We start from the raw sequence: 19,537 nt of genomic DNA on the forward strand, positions 1-19,537 counted from the left end.
ATGAGAAGGATGGGCAGTGACTGCATTTACAAGAAGCTCTTAGAGCAGTTGAGATCCGAAACCTCTCTGACAATTAGATCAGCCTGTCTCTGTAGACAGGGGTGGAATGAAGCAAATTGGATTTTCCACCAATTCTCAAAGGGCGTGAACTCAACCTTAATAGTTCATAGGGCAATTCAAGTTTGGCTTTGGGGCAGAGTGACCCCGTGTAGAGAGGACAGGCTAGCTAGATTATGTGAGCGTTCAGTTCTGTTTCAATGTGGCAGTTCTGGGGAGTCAGAGTTTTAGTTCTATGTTTTATATAGAACTTGACATTCAATTGCTTGGCTTTTGAAATAAAAATGTGTGTGTGTTTGTGTGTGCGTATTTGGGATAACTACGACAGCCCTGTGTAATTGGCCTTATAAAGCCAAGTTCAGGATATTCAAGCTCATTTTACAAGAGTATATAAGTTTCTCTGGTTGCCATATTTCCATATTTGATTTTAGCTTTAAAAATGGCGCCACTTAAAGAAGTGCGAAGTTTTGAGTAGCACAAGTTTAAATGATGGTGTGGACATGAGCGGGCACACCACCTCCCCTACCTCTACTCATGTAACCAACCTGAATTTAAGTTCACCCCGTGTTCATGCTTATGCTCTGAGTCTTCACGTTATGACCTCTGTTTGAACCTGTTTTTCTGAATATGCTTTTAAAATTTAAGCTGTTAGTCAAAAGATGACAAAGTAGTGTCATCCTGGATATGAATCCAGTCCACCTCCCATCGTTAAAAGGGTCCATTGTAATCATAAAGACATTTCTCCAACATTGGTCATGGAGGAAGGGGGACAGGCAAGGAAAATCCACATGAACAGAGAATCCCAGCCATTCAGCTGACTCTGGAAACGCTCAGCATCTGAAACCAAATCACAAAGGAATCCTGAGCAATCTGATGCAGGAGTTCTAGAAAATCGACCTACACCCCCTTCCAGCTTTCTGCCTTTGAACTGTGAGGGCTTGAGCATCATTTTTCTAAATGTAAGAAATTAATTGGATGTATTTCTCAATGACTAAAAAACCAAACAGAAATGAGTGATTTGTATTAATCTAGAACCTACTCTGCTTTAACTCAGTTATTCCAGATACATGAACTCCCCATCGGCTTGATCTCAAGTTGACTCAAACTTATCGATTCATCGTTTGCTTTATGGCAAAAGTCTGCATCCTACAAACCTTAGCTATTATCACCCTCTTGTTTCTAAACCCTGTTTTCTCAAACAAACCACATTCTGCATTTTGGACCAGAGCTATTTACTTTCTCCTAAGAAAGCAGAGTTAGGAAAACACTATTTTCATCTAAAAAAATGAAACATTTGTCAACTGGCTTATGAGGAGGTGATCATAATTAATCACCCAAACCAATGTGCTTGCGAGAGTGAACGGCAATGTTCTTAATAATTGCACCCGAACAATAGGCTTAAACCGGATGGTCCCAATCACTTGTGGACATATGGTCATTGTGCTTGTGTGAAAATATTGTCACTGTCTACTGTCTGTGAGCGTGTAAATAGGATTTGAATTCCTAAGCCGAGAGTTTCGCAACTAAAACCATAATAGAAGTCTTCCAACAGTATCGCCTACTTTGAACATAAATTGATTTAATTAAAACTCAATTTGACTCAAATTTCTGATCAGAAAGGTTTGTTAGAAAAAATACCTATGAAGTTATTATTTTCAACAAATAGCTAGCAATGCTTTCTAGCAACTGCTTCGAGCCAGGAACCTATGCTAGGCATTAGAGTTGCAATTACGTGTCGAATAGATACAGACCAACCCATTGCAAAGCTTATAGTCTAGTGAAGAATGTAGATGAATAAATGGACCATTTCAGTATTTTATGATGAGTGAAGAAAAGATGTCATGAGAATACAAAAAGATGATGCTTCACACAGCCTTGGTGTGAGTAACACCCAAGTAGAGAGCTGAAGAATGTGCAGAAGAGATACGTAAGAGTCTTCTAGACCGAGGGAAGGAAGAGCATGTTCAAAGACCCGGAGACAAGAGACAACTTGGCAGCTTCAGCGTATTGGAAGTGGGTCAGTCTTGCTGGATATGCGGCCCTGGGTGAGGAGTAGTCAGCAAGGAGGCTGGGTAAGTGGGCCCAGATCTTGAAAGGCCTTCAAAGTTGTGACAAGGAATTTGGACTTTATACTGAGGGTAAGGGGCGGCACCACTGAAATGCTTTAAAGGCAATAGCAGGCGCTTTAGAGAAAGACCTGTCAGTCTCGGTGTGAAGAGTGGATTAGGGGCTGGGGTGCGGGTGCAGGAGGGCAGTGAGAAGAAAAGGATGAAGGCCTGGAAGAGGGCAGTGGCAGTGATGGAGAGAGACTTAGGAAGTAGAGGCAGCAGGACCTGGTAATGACCTTGATCTGGAAGCTCAGAAGGGAATTAAGGATTTTCTTATGGTTGAATTGTATTCCCTCAAAATTCATGTGTTGAAATACTAACCCCTATTGTCCTAATAAAAAGGGGAAATTTGGACACAGACATAGAAGAGAGACCTGGTGAAGACACATAGGGAAGAAATAGTCAGCCACTAGGCAAGGAGAAAGGCCTAGTACAGATCCTGCCCTCACGGCCCCCAGAAGGAACCAATCATGCCGACACCTCGATCTTGGACTTCCAGCCTCCAGCACTGTGAAATGATAAATTTCTATTGGTGAAGCCACCTGGTTTGTGGTACTTTGTTACAGCATCCCTAGCTAATACAGATGGCTACTCAGGTTTTAAGCTAGAACACGTAGATATCATTCCTTCAGCAGCTTTAAGGAGGAGCAAAGGAGCAGAAGCCCACTGAGGGGGATGCGATAACTTGGTTTTGACATGTTGGCTTTAGGGTACTTGTCTGATCTCTGAGTCATGAGGTCCAGCTGAGCACTGGATAGCCGGGGCTCAGGAGAGACGGCTGGGCTGGAGGTCGAGAATCGGGAGTCATCACACGTAGACAGGGAACTGATGCCGTGGGACAGGATGAGTGTGCGGGGTGAGGGGTGAACTGAAAGACAGCCCTACTATTACTTTGGTCCCAGACACTTTCTTCACACATCAAAGAGATGAAAAGGCTCTGTTATAAGTTGTTTTAGAGCATTTTCTTGTAGGAATTAGCAAGAAAGGAGTATGTAGCAGAATCAGGAGATCAAGTAGAATGAAAGCCAGCCTTGGCTACCCCTGGGGTCAAGGAACTGCCCCTTTGAGATGGTTTCAGAGCAGACTCAGATTCAGACTCAAACTCACAATGCTTCCAAGAGACAATACCTAGAGCCCAAATACCAAATTATTAATTTATAATAAGAAATAGAACTGGCAAGTGGAGCAGATACGTGGGTCTGCCTAACCAGCCTCTTACGTCAACTACGGAAGAGCTGCAGAAGGAAACAAGTTACCAGGAGGTTGTTTCCATGCACGGAAGTGGAGCAAGGGAGTCAGTTCAGTGATTTGAGTTGGTACTGAGATCGGGCTCCAATAGCCTGGTGCAGAGCTCCCCATGATCCAGAGGTGATGCCAGGTGGACTGTCCATCCATCTGTCCCCCTTCAGCCATCAGCTGGCTGCCCTCTGCCTTGGACAGTGCTGGGAGGCACCGCCAACTTTCATCTCTGCAACCCTAATTGCTTCCATCGGTGATCTACTCCATCTTAACGAAGACGCAGTTTATCTGTGGAATATGAATATCTTCAATCAGATAAAAGACTCGTCTGATTGCCTTAGGACCCATTCGCTTTCTTTGAAATAATTCGGCATCTCTCTGCTTTAATCCATTATGTGCTGATTTTAAAGTTTCGTTTCCCTCATTTTCACATTCTTGGCCATGAGCATGAGGCTGGGGATTGGGGATGAGACCTCACTCTGGCTCTCACTTAAATTTCTTAAACAGGCATAGATATAATATTTTCAAAGCAATGATTTTGGTAGTGATTATTTCAAGATAAATGTTTTTCAGCAGAGTTTTGTAGATGCTAATTTGTAAAATATTACGAACTTACCCTCATCTGGTTTATATTTGCACTTTCAGCTTCCTACTAATTCTAACAAAAGAGCCAAGTTTCTCTGGAGTCAGGAGACTCTCTTACTCTGGGGAGACTTTTGCTGTTAGGACTTTTTGTAATTTAGATGACATGGTATCAAGACGGGAAAGGCAGTGTGCATTTATTTAAGGTTTCATGTTTCATCTCTTTGAAACCTCTAGAATATTCTCCTTTTACTTTAAATAAGTGAATAATGGTTTCCTCTGGGACTGCTCTCCATCAGTCAGAAGTTGGACTCTCCAATAAAGTTAACAAAACATCAGGCCTCTCTCCCCGTAGCTTCAGGCCAGTGAAATTAAATTAATCAAGTCTGTCTTCTTAACACAGTCTGTCATCAAAAGTCATATGCTCTAAGGAGATAAACACGGCTCTCTTTTAAGCTTCCTCTCTTTCATCTTTGCTGCTTCAGGATGGTGATCTGGCTGGGGCCCTGAATGGCAAACCTGACAGCCGGAGTTTTATCCACAGAGGCTCGCTTGCAAGATGCCAGCATGTCGAAGCTCTTTGCAGGAAAAACATTTCAAAATTTAGTCAAGGTGCAAATTTCACAGTCAAACATGCTTCCCCGGTAAATGTATTAACTGGTCTTTTAATCAGCTAGACCCCCAAATCCTTCTTCCTGGTCTGAGTAGAGGCTGGACGTGAGGGAAGAAAGACCACGGAAAATAAACACAGCTCTGCTCTCAAAGGGCCGCCATGCGAGGGAGAGACAGACACACATGCAAGTAACGATCACTCAGTGGCACATGTTCTAGGAGATCCTGGAGATGTTGCAGAAGGATAAGGATGTGCAGAGAGACCCACCTGGAGGATGGGGCAGGTCTGCAGGTGTGTGCAACACATTGAGAAACAAGCACCTTGATTCGTAAGACACGCCTCAGAAACTGGGCTCTTCCTGTCGAGTCGGCTTTCTGCACACTTTTGGCGGGGCATGGATTTGAAAGAGAGGGGCTAGCTCTTTTCATCAGCGGGAGCAGGGCAGGTATGTCCTGTCAGTGAGATGAGAGGGACTTCTTCCCTGAGCAGAGCAATGGCAGTAAATGTCACCTGAGCACAAAGCCAGCTTTTCAAAAGGGAGTGATTTGAGGGAATGTGGGAAAAAGCTCCCTGCCACAAATGATCATTCTTTAGAGAGGAGTCCCCCAAAATCTTTTCAGCTAGCCCCTTAACAGGAATGGGGGGGGGGGGGCAGTCCTCATCACAGGTGCCTGTGGGGTTGAAGAAGAAAGTTCACCTACAGAGGTGGAGGGGTGCCAGGGGTCCCCTCCTAGTCATGACTGCCTCTGCCCATTATCACTTCTGGGTCTTTTCAACATTTCTCCATGAACCCCAAAGAAAATACACTGGAGCCAATGGCAGTGGCATCTGTTATATTCCAGAGAGCAAGTCCCCCAGAAATAAGCATGGACTTAGCCTCCAGCCTAGGATTGGGGGAAGGAAGGAGGAAGGTTCTCCTTGCTCCCTACAGCGGAGAAGCACATATTCCTGGTTCACATGGAGAACAGGGATGCTGGGGAGAGGGCATTATGTGGACTTCACTGAGCAGCTGTACCTGCTCCTCCAAGAAAAGGGGAGCATAGAGGTCTTCTCAGGGGAAGTGAAAGTCACCAGACCAATGATTCTCGCTAGTTTATTCTGAAATGAAATGGCCCTGTCGCCATCGCCAACAGCCAGCGGTGCCACCTGGAAGCAAAAAGAAAACAATAAGTAGTATTTACTCTTTTCAAGGTGCTTCCACTCCACTTGTCTCTTGGACTTGTCTATTTCAACGCCGTGGTCTAATTCTGCAATGGGGAGCTGGGGGGACTAGCACAAGCTGAATGGGAAGGGGTCACATGTGATGAGAATCACACTTTGAGTGTCATTATGAGATGTAGCTTCTAATTTCTAAGTATCTGTTCTTACTCTCGATTTAGAATATCTGCTGTTACAGATGGCTTAGTTTTGCCCGCTCTCTCTTTCTCTCCCTCTAATCAAATCAGATTCTCAAATCTGCTCTTCAAAGACGATTCTGATTAGTCGGCAAATGGATAACCACGACGTACCTTTTTTAGGTGTGCTCTGTGGTGGGCAGAAGCTGAGCTGGGTATTTTGCATGCCAGGGAGCACCGAGCAAAGCCGAGCTCACCGTGAATAATAAGACCTTTTGCTAAGTGGGGCTTACTGAGGTTTGTTGATAATTATTCTGCACTGCCAATGAAGAACCCAAACACACAGGAGTTTCAAATGATTTCACAGCTGATTTATATGCACAAAGAATAATTAGCATCATGTAATTTTCCTTGCCAGATTGATTCTCATTTAAATATCGAAAGATATGTCATTTAAAAATAATTTCATATTTCGCTGATGAACTAAAATTGAGACATTGGCCACAGATGGCCCGTGTGTGCCTGTGGGCAACTGAACAGTCCTCTCTTAGGAGGAAGGGAGAGCAAAACACGCAAGAAGCGATTACCTACCCTGGTGAGAAGCAACCACCATTTTTAAGCCTGGGATCTAGAGCAGTAAACCTGGGCCTCACTATGCAGTAGTCAACTGTGCACTCCCATAACACAGGGAAGTTCAGAGGCAAAATCATTGACGTGAAAACTCCGCAGATTAAGAAATACAGATACAGTGAGGGTTTTCCACTAATCTTCAGAAAGGTAATCATTTTAGAGCTACAGCAAACTGACTTGCCTTTGAAGAAAGGAAGGTGTTGAGATTCCTCTCCTCAGATCAGGCCATCCAGGTTGGCCCTGGGATGGTGGGATCAGAGAGCCCATCCTTGGTACCTGCCCACACACAGGCGTTCCCCGAGGCATCCTGCCCAGTTCCCCAGGCTTCCTTCTCCACTGTTCTCCAGACTTCGAAACTGGGCCTCCATCACCACCAAAACTCCCTGCTTGGCTCCCTTCCATGAAGCCCTCCCCCTCATAAATGGAACAGTCAGTTTTGGCCGGTATAGGACAAGCCTGGAGCCAAGCTCATCTAGTCAAGAGGATTTAAGTTCCTTCAGGTCCGTAGGCAGCATCCACAGCATCAGATCAGCCCTGCCTCTGCTCTGTACCACCCAGGGACCTGGGTTAGCATTTTGCTTCCTCTTTGCCTGTCTTGCTATCAACGGCTGCATGATCCCCATGTTTTGGGGTTTTTTTCTTTTTTTTTTAACTGAGGAAGATTCATCCTAAGCTAACATCCACTGCCAATCTTCCTCTTCTTATATATGAGTTGCCACCACAGCATGGCCACTGAGAGACGAGTGGTGTTCATCTGGCCTGGGAACCAAACCTGGGCCACAAAGTGGAGTGCGCTGAACTTAACCACTAGGCCACCAGGGCTGGCCCAGGTCCCTTTGTTTTTCAGGATGTCTTTCCTCAGTCTTCTCACTCCTCACCCCAGTCAATGTGATGGGGTTCCTGCTCCCAACCACCACCACGTGCACCTGTCTCACTGGCTGTGCCCTGCCTTGGAGCTCCAGAAACGCCGAGTAACTCAGCCCACCCCTATGATGGCTTCCTGTGTGCTGCGGCTGCCACACCACCCACTCAGCCCCCCTCACCTGGCTGGTCCTGTGTGGAAAGACCTTGCCTTCTGACACTCCCACTTCCTCCCTGATTTGAGCCAGTTTAACCATCACTTACCACAGAATCAGAGCACTTTCAAGCTAAGTGAATTTTCTCTAATTGGGATTTCGGAGAGTACAGCAATGAGAAGATTTTTGGGCTGTATATCCCACACATAGAGAAAAATCAGTTATTGGCAAAAAGGCGGGACGTAGACATGGGCCATCCTGGCCCCCTTTGGAGCAGGGGGAAGACATGGCTAGTTGTGAGCATCACTTCTGTAGAAGTCAAACTGTCATTGCCCCGCCCACAGTGTACTTAGAGGAGTTCATGACCAATTAGTAATATTGTCAGCAATACAAGTGAAGTTGAAATTGTTTTCTGAGCTGGGGCAGTGCAAATGGGACATTTGGTGGACTGATTTGATGGACTTATTTCACACTGACCTGGGGTGGGGGCCTCCTTGGATGAGGATGATAAGTTGTAGTTGGTCAATGTTGGAGAGTTTTGGCAGTTAAAGGACAAGAACAAACCAATATGAATCACTGGATCGTAAATTCTGGAATGATAGTGCAGGAGAGCCGAGATCCAGGACTTCCAGGAGCAGGTGGTCATCACGGACAGCAGACAGCCTGGCTTGAAAACCAGTCACCAGTCTCTTGCTTCAGATAGTCTCTATGCTGAGATTCATAATAGATAACATAAAAATTCATTCTAAGCATCTCCACGTTGCCTCTCTTGTCTTGACGTAAGAGGGAAAATACTTTTATCACTCTTGACTACAGGGACTCAAGAGCTTCAGGCGGGACTAACGTGAGTCATCTTAAAAAAGGCCCTGCCCCAAACCACATTCCCACCTCGCTGGAGTCAGGTTTTGTTTCCTAAATGAGTCTGGACCGTGGATGTGCACAGACACCCATCCATTTTCCCTCGGCACTGCTGAAGTTCTCAGAGCCCCCTTCTGAAGGTATTCCACTTGGCTTAGCTGTCTCTGTTTCCTCCTCAGGTCTTGAAAAACAAAACCAAACAGAAAACGTAGTCATTGGAGACAATCAGGATCACATGGGGTTGCGGGGCTGGACAAGAAGAACCAAGGTGTGTAGTGTGAGACTTGATGGAATCACACATCAGCCACTGCCTAGCACTGCGATCTCAGATGGATGTCTTACCCTCTCTGAGCCACAGCTTCCTCATTGAATAGGATAGTAATATCCTACTACAAATAGGAGGAGGAATATTTACTTTGCAGATTTGTGGAAGGATTAGAATGTGCTGGCATGTAGTGGATGCTCAGTAAATATTTGTGGAATGTGGTGGATTAGCTAATTTCACATGTCAGTCCTGATAGAAGTTCCAGGACGTTGAGGTCCTCAGCAAAAACATCAGGCAGACAGGACAGGAGGGGTGACATTGAGCAGAAAAGAGCAGCTGCTTCTGACAAAGGGCATCCAGAGACTCAAGGTGCCCGCGGTCACAAAGACAACTCACCCTAGTGTTCAGACAGTGCAAAATACAACAGAAACTTGGGCTTTTGAGATGTCTTTTTTATTCTATTTCTATTTCTCATTGTCACGCAGACCCAGCCATGTCTATCTGGCTTTCTCTTGCTTTTTTTTTTTTTGGCTCCTTCTCATCTCCTATTTTCCTGGCCCCCTTTCCTATCCTCCTCTTCCTTCTATTATGAACCATTCAATAGCTAAAAATCCATCTTAAGCCAGCCTTATGACCTACCACAACTTAGGTGACTCTCATGAGATTCTATAAACAAAAGAACTTTGTAAACTGTAACATCTTATACAAATGTAAAGGAATTATGACATTGGCGATGGAGATGATGCTTTTAATTATGACCAAAACCCAGTAGGTTAACCCTAAGGATGGTCATTCAGCAGCTTTGAGTTCTAATTTGGGGCAATTAAGGAGCATTTAAACAACTATGTCTACTGGGTGAAAGAAGAAATTGGTCCAGTCATCAACTACATTCTCTTCCGGTGTGAACGAGCATGTGGATGAAAAAGGGATCAGCTTGCATAATTTTTCGGCAAATCTTCAACTATATGTCACAAGTATATTTCAAAACTGAAATTTTGTTTCAATTTTAACAAATGGGATCATCATGGAATTGGGAAATGACTGGATATGGATTGCAAAAGAAAAGGAGGAGAAGGTAGGGATAAATAGTGACTGTCTTGGAGGAGACTCTGCTAGCCTACACAGCACCTTTGTGAGAATTTTCGAAAAGTGGTCTTCCTGTGGGTGGAAAGAGCCCTGCCCCAGGAGAGGGGACCTGGATTGCAGAGAGCCAGCTGGATTTCAGCCCCAACAGCCCTGTGACCAGGTACTCTCGTGGAGGCCACCACCTGTCTATCTTGCTGCGTGGTCCAGGGTGGGAACCACGGGGTCCTCTAAGGATGAGTGTGTGGGACTATTTCATCTGACGTCTTTTTAAATTGTCTACAGGGGAGAATGCATATTCCTTTTGAAAGCTTATTTTGTATAGTAAAATATTGAAACAAAAAAGATGAGTGCATCAAGTATAATGACAGCAAAGTAAGAAAGTGAAACAAATGCTTGAGTACATCATGCGGACTGATTTTCAGGAGGAGCTCCAAGCAGCACATTCCACTGTCCTCGGCAGCCATAGGAGACACTTAGGAAAGGATGTGAAAGAACGGATAAAAGGATGGGAAATTGGGGAAAGAGGAGAAAATGCGGGGGACGTTCTGGATGCGAAGGGTTTAAAGATTTGGTCCCTGTCACTGGGATCTCTCCGTCTCACCAAGGTCGAGGGCTTGCTGCTGAATAGAGGTTGGTACAAGACTGACAATTTGCATCCTCCTCGGAAAACTTGAAACATCCTCTTTCCATGACCAAAGATATTTCCAAATAGCCCATAAGTCTGTTTTACTTTTGAGCAAACCCAAGCAGTGTCCCTCTTTGGAATCGGGCGTGCGATTCCTGTCACTTTGCCTCAAGAAGACAAAGAAACCAAGAAGCAGCCTTAAAATATTGGGGTATTTAGGAAGAGAGGATTGAAAACCAAACTGAGTTTGATTATGCTGAAAGTCGATTCGATCACGAATGGTAAGGATGGGTGAATACTTATTCGGCAAATCTCAGAATCCTAGGAGGAATTTGGAATAACCACAGATTATGGGAAGCTGGTGGGATTTCCCACACCCGAACATAAAGTTCATGTCCAGAAGCCGCAGAACGTGGCCTTAGGGCCGCCATCAGAAAGCACGGTTGAACATCTTTTCCCAATGGGGTGGCACTCCCAGCAAACAGGATTTTCAAAAGGAAAAGAAATCGAAGCTTTTTTGTTCTTCCAAGAAGAAAATGGAATGACCTGCTCAGGATAGTAATGTTTTCTAGCGAAAGATGCAAGGCAGCCAGGAAGCATAGAAAACAGCAACTGAGATTCCCGTGACTAAATTCTTGAAAAGGGTGGAATGGCCCATTTCACAGTAGGCTTTCCTTGTTCTTTGGTAAAACTTGGTGAATTTACTGACTGAGTGGTTAATGTAGACTTCCCCTCAAATGTTTGTCCGTTCTTTAAAGCTTTTCACTAAGCTCTTCAAATAGAATTTCTAAGAAAAGCTTCCAGCGTGAGTGGGAGAAACAGCTGAACACCTTGCCATAGTATTCTGTAGGGAATTATGTTATTACGCTCAATTTTATTAAATTTGCTTTTCTTCCCACTTCCTTAAAGCTCTTTTTCTCTAAAAGAGGGAAAGCCAAAAAAGGTCTAAAATCGCATTTATTCCTTATAGTTTATAAAATTAAAAAAAACTGTAGTAAAAAAAAGAAAGCCATTCTTTAATGCTTTGGCTAAGATTAGGCGTTCTATAGTCTTAATTAATTATATTCTGGTGTTAAATTAACTTTTTAATAATACCCTGCAATTCAAGTAGCAGACGACAAAGAAACCGAATTGCAGGCATTATTTCATTTTTTATGAGTAATAAACAGTGGTCCCTTTCAAACCTGAGTAGTTCATATTGATAGCTTTAATTATTTTAGGGTTCGGCTTGTTTTTCACTTAAGAGCATGCGTGGAATTTAGAATAACTTTTGAGCCCCTGAAACGTGTTTATTTTCCCTGGCTTTTCCATCGATGTCAAGACAGAGGCTTCTAGATTTGATGGCATCTTCCTTATCCTCTTTCATTCACTGCTCTTGGGGATTCCAACAGCCCAACCGCTGGCGTTTTCGAATTTCACATGATTTTATCTTAAATCTCATCTGATTAAATGACCCAGTTCATCATGTTTACCCTAATTCAGCCTCAACAATAAATTGGAAAAAACTAGGATAATGTGCTTTTTAGTACATGGCTGTTAGCTTTATTGGTGTGAATCAGTCTTACAGATTACGATATTAAGGGGTAAATTAGCAAGAGGCTATTAGTTACATAATTCTTTGTTTACATTTAGGCACAAGACAAAGAAGACTTTTAAATGTCGTAGTTGGTTTCCTTCCTTTCTATTTTTCTCGGAATGCTACAATTTTGCTTCCATGTCGTGCAATGATGGTGATTTTCTAGGTACGTGGGACTGATGAGGATTATTTTAGGCTGGTTACTTTTAAAACTGCAGATGAGAAAGGGGCTGGTTACCTTTAATAAAAGCAACTCTGAGGAGCTTGCCCTTTGTTGGGAAATATTTACATTTGTAAGGGAAATCTCCATCTGTAAAGATGCCACCCTCTCTGCACCAGGAGGAAGGCGGGATGGCCTTATCTCTGGAAACTCTTAACGGGAAGGCAAGGACTTAAGTTGTTTACTGTCTGGCAACCTCATGTAACCACTCAGCCATGGAGCCGGCCCCTGATCCTTATCTAAGAGTTATAGGACCACCCCATAACCAGACCCTACCGACACTGATACCATTTTAACAACTCTTTTTACATATTCTTTCCTTTGTCTTGTAAAGAGATAACTCACATACCTATGCCTTAAATTTAGCCTTACTCTCCACCCATGTTGGCAGCAGCAGCAGCAGTGGTGGCAGCAACAGCTCCTCCTGCCCATGGGTCCTGTCCCCATGCTATTCCACACTATTCTCTAAATAAAAGAGCACTACTGCCAACCTTGAGAGTCCAAGAAATCTTTCTTCCAACTCCTTGGCTCACCTACCCCGCATCAGGAACTATGTCAAATACAAGGTTATCTGTGGACAGTGGGACTCTGAACATCAAACTCAGTAAGTATTGATTAAGAGTCTAGAGAGACCATGCCTGCAAGGAGCTCATGATTTTTAGAGAAATAGGATAGAAAGAAATAGAGATAAATGGAAATAATGCTGTACAAGATAATGCATATTCAAGGACCAAGTAACAAATACTTTGAGTTTAAACGAGGTTATAGAATTTTAGAACTAGCAAGAACTTTGGAGTTACCTAGTTCCCCTTGCTTATTTTCCAGAGAAAAAAACTGAGGTCCAGAAAGGTTAAGTGATTTGTCTGCAGTCACTCAGCTCATATGTAGAAGGAGTCAATGCCAGATCCAGTGTCTGCTACCTCTCAGCCTAGAACTTTAGATCCCATCACTGCCTCCCTTCACCACCAGAAGGGCAACCGGGGAAGCCTTCAGAGCTGACTCGCGATTTGAGCTGGGCTTTGAAGACCCACATTCAGGGCCTCCAGGTACAGTTGTGCAAGTTGGGCACTGTACATCTCTAGTAGGTGCCATTCCGAGGACTGATGACCACCTCCCAGAGGGGAAGGAATTCTAACAAAGAGCAGGATTTACACAGGCAGACAACAGGACATGCTGGTGAGTTGGGTGCTTTTACTCCCTCTGGCTCTACTGCTCCCCGGGTGTGGTTGTTGCTTGCATAGACCACCTTAACCCAGGACCGTCCTGAGAGATGTTCTAGACAAATCAACAGGACCTCACTTCAAGGATTGTCCCTTTAAGAATCTTTGGCATTGCTAAAAGCTTGACTAGGGCTTGAATACTGTCTCCACTGCTTACTGTCTGTGTGACTGCGGGTAAGTTACTTAACTTCCCTGAGCTCAAAGATAATAATAGCACCTACCTCACAGGGTTGTTGTGAAAATTAAATAAGATGGTGCTTATACACAATTGTCAGAGCACCTGGTCTATAGTATGCGCCTTAGTCCATTCCGGCTGCTGTGACAAAAATACCACAGACTAGGGGGCTAAAACAACAAACATTTATTTCTCTCTGTTCTGGAGGCTGGGAGTCCAAGATCTAGGTGCCAGCAGTTTCAGTGTCTTTTCCCTGAGTCCTGACATAGCAGAAGGGACGAGGGAGCTCCGTGGGGTCTCTTTCATAAGGGCACTAATCCATTCATCAGGGCCCCACCCTCAAGACTCACCCCCTCCCAGAGGCCCCACCTCCTATGCCATCACGTTGGGGGTTAGGTTTCAACATACCAATTGGGGAGGACACAAACACTCCATCTAGAGCAGTAAGTGTGAACTAGCTGTTCACCGTTTTAACCATTAGGGTTTGGATCCACCCTAAATTCTGAACCCAGCCCTTGGTTTGCTCTGAGCAGTTCCTCTGGGGACCCTGTGGCCTTGGGGGAAATCTATCCACTTTCTTCTTCATGGCCCCGAAGTTAAAGGCTTGTACCTGGGCCATTGTGACAAATGCCTTCACAGACAAAGCCCCTCTGGCCTCTCTCCCCAAGCGATCACAACGCCCTGTGCCCTCCTTTCCCATGGCCTTGAGACGGTTGCAGTTTGCATAGTTTGAAACGCCTTCTCCAGAGACACTTCTCTACGTTGCCCCCCACCAGCATCCATCAGAGAATTACTGAGAGTCATTCTCCTGGTCCCCTACTCTGGTTTGAAGCCATCCTCAAGCACCTGAAGGATATATATACAATTTCTTTTCCTGGTGCCCAGTGTCTGGAGTAGAAGAGCTGAGCTTGCAGCTCGCATCACAGGGACGAAATGAAATGATTTTCAGTATCAGGAGCGCAGATCTGTTTTTCCCTGAAGGGGGAAATAAGATCAGTGATGCTGGGAGCTCCCGGCAGACATCAGATACTGCCGTCTCCTCTGATAAGGCAGCAGGGGTGGGCGTGGGGGTCCTTTAGGTGAAGCCGGAAGGACAGCTGGAGCGGTTAGGTCTCTCACTAGGAGCAGGGGGTCTGAAGAGGCAGAAGATAATGATGCGCGTCTCTTATAATCAATACTCACCCAGAGGCTTGCTTCCCAGGGCTGCTAACACAAAGGCCCCAGTGCCTCTGAATTCTGGTGTGGACGCTGCTGGGCAGCCCTTGTTAGTGGGGGTCCCAAGGGGAAGGCGAGGGGGTGGGTGCTGCAGAGAAGGGCCCACCCCTTTCTCCTCCCTGGAGAGCAGATCCAATTTAGAGCTACCCTGGGGCACTTCTTCCTCAGCCCAAACAAAGACTTACTGTCTCAGAGCATCCAAGGGGATGTCTATTCATACCCTCAGCATCACTTTGCAGCCGAATTCTGCTTCATTATACCACACAGGTATAATGAGAGACTAAAGAGAGAAGGGAAAAATCCAGCAGCCCGTCTCCCAGTGCCTGGGCATCACTGGGACAGAGTTGGGGCTTTTAAGCGCTTCAAATTTACATCTCTCTGGTGGCAGCCCGTCTACAACTTCCAGTAGGAAATTGGATTATAATGTGTTGTAACGTGTGACAGTTTTTCATGTCATTTAACTTGACTCATTCTTGTGATTCTGAAGTGTTCAGTCCCAGCCCTAAACACCATGTGGTCTTTGGAACATTAGATTTCATTATGCTCCAGCCTGGCTTGTCAACACAAATAATCCATAATCAATCTATACATCAAAATTGGGGTGAGTTTATTACAAGCCAGCTCTGAGCACTAGCGGGGGGCTTTCCTTCCCCAAGGAAGGACAGGCACTAAAGTGGGGTGTACAGAGTGGTTACAGACCGTCTTGGAGCAAACAGCATACATGACCTATGATAGGATTGTCCCTTTTACAATTGTCATGAGATGCCTTGCTGGCACAGCACAGCGGTGAACACAGCAGGTCAGTGGTCACAAGGTGAGTGGTCGCAAGGTGAGCACAGCAGGTCAGTAATTAATCCTTAGTTTAGGGAGAGATGCTTATCCTTCAAGAAACGCTCATATGTGGGAAGTTACATCCCTATCTTTGAGGGCCTCATTCTCGTCTTTGGGACATTAGTAAATATTTAGAGCAGATGTACAATGTGTGCTCAACAGGCCATGTCAGGTCCTTTTGGAAAAAACAAAGTCAGGCTGAATTAGTTTTACACCAAGTGGCTTCCTCATAGACTCCAATATGTCCTATTGCTTTTCACTATTTATCAGGCCCATAGCAGGCACTCTGTTGTCATTTCTTCTCTTGGGGACAGTGGGTAAAGCTGCCAGAGGACCCAAGATACATAAGACACAATCTTTGCCCCTCGAAGATCTTATCACGGCCGGGAGGGGAGGGGGACTCTAGAAAAATAATAAGTGGCCCTTGACAAACATTATGCAAAATTTGGTTATTGCAGTTCTGCCGGAACGTCTATGAGCCTCGATTTCCATGTCTGTGGAATAGAGACTGATCCCTTAAGAGGCCATTATAAGAACACAGTAATTAAGAACACAGTAATTAAGAGCAGAGGCCCTGAGCCAGACTATATGCCTTCAAACCCCGGATGTGCCACTCAGATCTAGCCGACGCAAGGGCTAGCTCCTGAACTGCAAGTGGGTTACCTAGCGCCCCGAGCTTCCATGATTCTCACCTGTCTAACGGGGGTTATGAGAATACCTCTGTCAGGGTTGTTGGAAGGATTAAATGACTGAAGTACTTAGAACAGATCTGGCACGATGTAAGTTCTTGATAAAAATTAGCTACTGATATTATTCATATGCTCAAACGTGATAAATTATTTCACTAGTAACTGATGAACCAGGGAAGTGTGGCTGGAACAGGAACCCAGTTCTTCTAAGCTAAAATTCCCGTATTCTTTCCCTTATATTGTAACACTCCCCTCAAATATAAATAGCCATGGTGCAAGGCCCAACATAAGGCCTGTAAATGCTCTTGGAGATACACAGACCTCCTTAGGAGCTGGGAGCCCAACTGTGCCATCCACATTTCTCTAGCATCTATCACAGAGGCTGGTACCCAGTAAATGCTCAGTAAATGGTACTTAAGGACAATACTGTTGAATATGAGCAAATACAAGGAGGCAGGACATCCCAAGGCATATTCAGGGACCTAAGTCCAGGATGTCTGCAGTGTATGGATTCTATTAGTTTTCTGGGGCTGTAACAAATTATCACAAACTAGGTGACTGAAAACAGTAGAAATTTATTCTCTCTCAGTTCTAGAGGCCAGAAGTATGAAACTGTAAGGGAGGAAAAACTTTTTCCTCTACCCTCTTAGGTTCAGTCCCTGGGGCAGTGCAAATTAAACTGACAAAAGGAAGATTAACAGAAGAAGAGGCATGCAAATTGTATTTGATGTTAATATTTTAATTTTTAGGTGTACACGGGGGTCTCACAGAAAAGAGAATGAAAACCAAAAGAAGTGATTAGGCCTAAAAGCTTAGATACCATTTTAAGAAAGAATGATAAATTAGTGGTGAAGTAACAGAACAAAGAAAAAGGGTTTGGATTTTTAAGGGGCAGTTAATTGTAGGAAAGTAAATATATGGGGGGAAACAAGTGGGAGATAAGGATTATTTCAGTAAGGTTCGTTTACACAGATTCAAGTCAGTGCTTCTCCACCAATAAGAGTTGTCTCTTCCTCCTGGTGCAGAAGAGAGGAGGAGGGACACAGGAAAATTTATACCCTGCCTTTAGGCAGAAACAGAGGGGAGTAGAGCAGTTTTCCTGCATCTGTTGCTTCTCAGTTGCCTTCAGCTCAAAATAATCCTCATGCCAAAGATGCGTGTTTTGGAGTGGCATATTCTGATCGCCTTCAAAATCAAGTTGCGTGCAAGGTTGGTCCCTCATGGAGGCTCCAGAGGAGAATCCTTCCTCGCCTCTTCCAGCTTCTGGTGGCTGCAGGCTCTCTTTGGCTGGGAGCCTCATGGCTCCAACCTCTGCCCTCATCTTCACATGGCATCCTCCTCGGTGTGTCTTCTCTCTTAATCTCTTCTCTTACAAGGACACTTGACATTGGATTTAGAGCCCCACCGAGTCCAAGATGATTTCCTGTCAAGACGTCAAACTTAATGACATCTGCAAAGACTCCTTTTCCAAATAAGGGACATTCACAGGTTCCAGGTGGGCGTATCTTTCGAGGGACCACCATTCAACCCGCTGCAGGAGTGTGAAGAGGCACCAAGAAATCAAATTATTTTGTCAAATCATTTGCTTTTAATGCAATTATCTGTGAGGGTGGAAACTGAGCATTTGCAAATGTTCTGGAAACGTATGGTGCCTAACTTCCTCTCCCATCACCGCCCCCGTGGAACCTCCATGAGAGAATCATGCCCTCCAGGGTGTCAAGAGATTCCCGTTAGACAGTGAAGACCTCAGGAGGGCTGGCAGGGGCGAGGTGTGAGGGAGGCAACATGTCGGTGCCCTCCACCCGTCTCTACCTCATGAACACGGATCCTCTGAGGATCTGGGAACAGGGCACAGGACAGAAACATGTGGGTGAAAAGAAGCCAGAGTCCTAATCTGTGCCTTTCTCTGGGTAGGACCTTCCAGTAGGCCAGAGATGAGCATCATTCCAGGAAAACATAAGCTAATAATATTAAACATAGACAATTTATCGAGTCCTGCTTATGCCCTGGGGCTTCTTCTGAGCATATGATCCTCATCACAATCCTTTGATATAGGTAGTATTATTATCCCCATTTTACACATGAAAAAAAAACAGCACAGAGAGGTTAAGTAACTTGCACAAGGTCACACAGTCAGTGGTGAAGCTAGGATTGAAGTCTAGGCAGTGAGTCAAGTATGATCCTTTTTATCTAACGGAGGACAATCATATGGAAATAAATGACTGGCGTGGCTTTCTGTGGCCTTGCCGGGCAGTGGCGAGGCAGGGAGGGTGTCCCAGATCCTCCTCTCTGAAAAGGAAGAACCAGAATCAGCAGTTCGACATTTTCTAGGGTTTTTCTACTAAAGAGATGTTCATGTAGCATCATATATTGTCATTTATTCATTTATTTTTTATTGGTTTTTTAAATTTATTATTCGTTTATTTTTTATTCATTATTTTATATAATTGACGTATAACACAATATTATTTTCAGGGCACAATATAACGATTTGATATTTGTATACATTGTGGAATGATCCCCATAATAAGTCTAGTTAACGTCTGTCACCATATGCAGTTGGAAATTTTTTCTTCTTTTTTTTCTTGTGATAAGGACTTCCAAATCTCCCCAAATGTCCAAATATGCAACATTGTACTGTGAACTATAGTCCCTGTGCCATACATTACATCCCCAGACTTATTTATTTTATAAGTGGATGTTTGTACCTTTTGCCTCCCTCCACCCATTTTGCCCACCCCTCACCCCCCACCTCTGGCAACCACCGCTGTTCTCTGTATCTGAGCTTGGGTTTGATTGGGTGTTTTTTTTTTGGTTCCACATATAAGTGAACTCATATGATATTTGTCTGACTTACTTCACTTAGCATAATGCCCTTGAGGTCCATCTATGTTGTTGTAAATGGTAAGATTTCGTTCTTTTTAATGGCTAAATAATATTCCATTGAATATCTATATTACATTTTCTTCACCCGTTCATCCATTGATGGACACTTAGCTTGTTTTCATATGTTAGCTATTGTAAATAATGCTGCAATGAACACGGAGATGCATACATCTTTTTGAATTAGTGTTTTCATGTTCTTTGCATAGATACCTAGAAGTGAAATTGCTGGATCATACAGTAGTTCAATTTTTAAAATTTTGAGAAATCTCCACATTGTTTTCCCTAGTGGCTGCACCAATTTATATTCTAACC

General features: G+C 44.3%; 1 protein-coding gene across 16 annotated transcripts in view; it reads left to right on the top strand.

Annotated features, from left to right (window-relative positions):
• FRMD4A (FERM domain containing 4A) overlaps positions 1-19,537 on the top strand; it is a 589,108-nt gene that overhangs the window by 94,129 nt on the left and 475,442 nt on the right. The gene's annotated exons all lie outside the window — the stretch shown is intronic.

Source organism: Equus caballus, chromosome 29 (genome assembly GCF_041296265.1).
Source record: "Equus caballus isolate H_3958 breed thoroughbred chromosome 29, TB-T2T, whole genome shotgun sequence".
Classification (NCBI taxonomy): domain Eukaryota; kingdom Metazoa; phylum Chordata; class Mammalia; order Perissodactyla; family Equidae; genus Equus; species Equus caballus.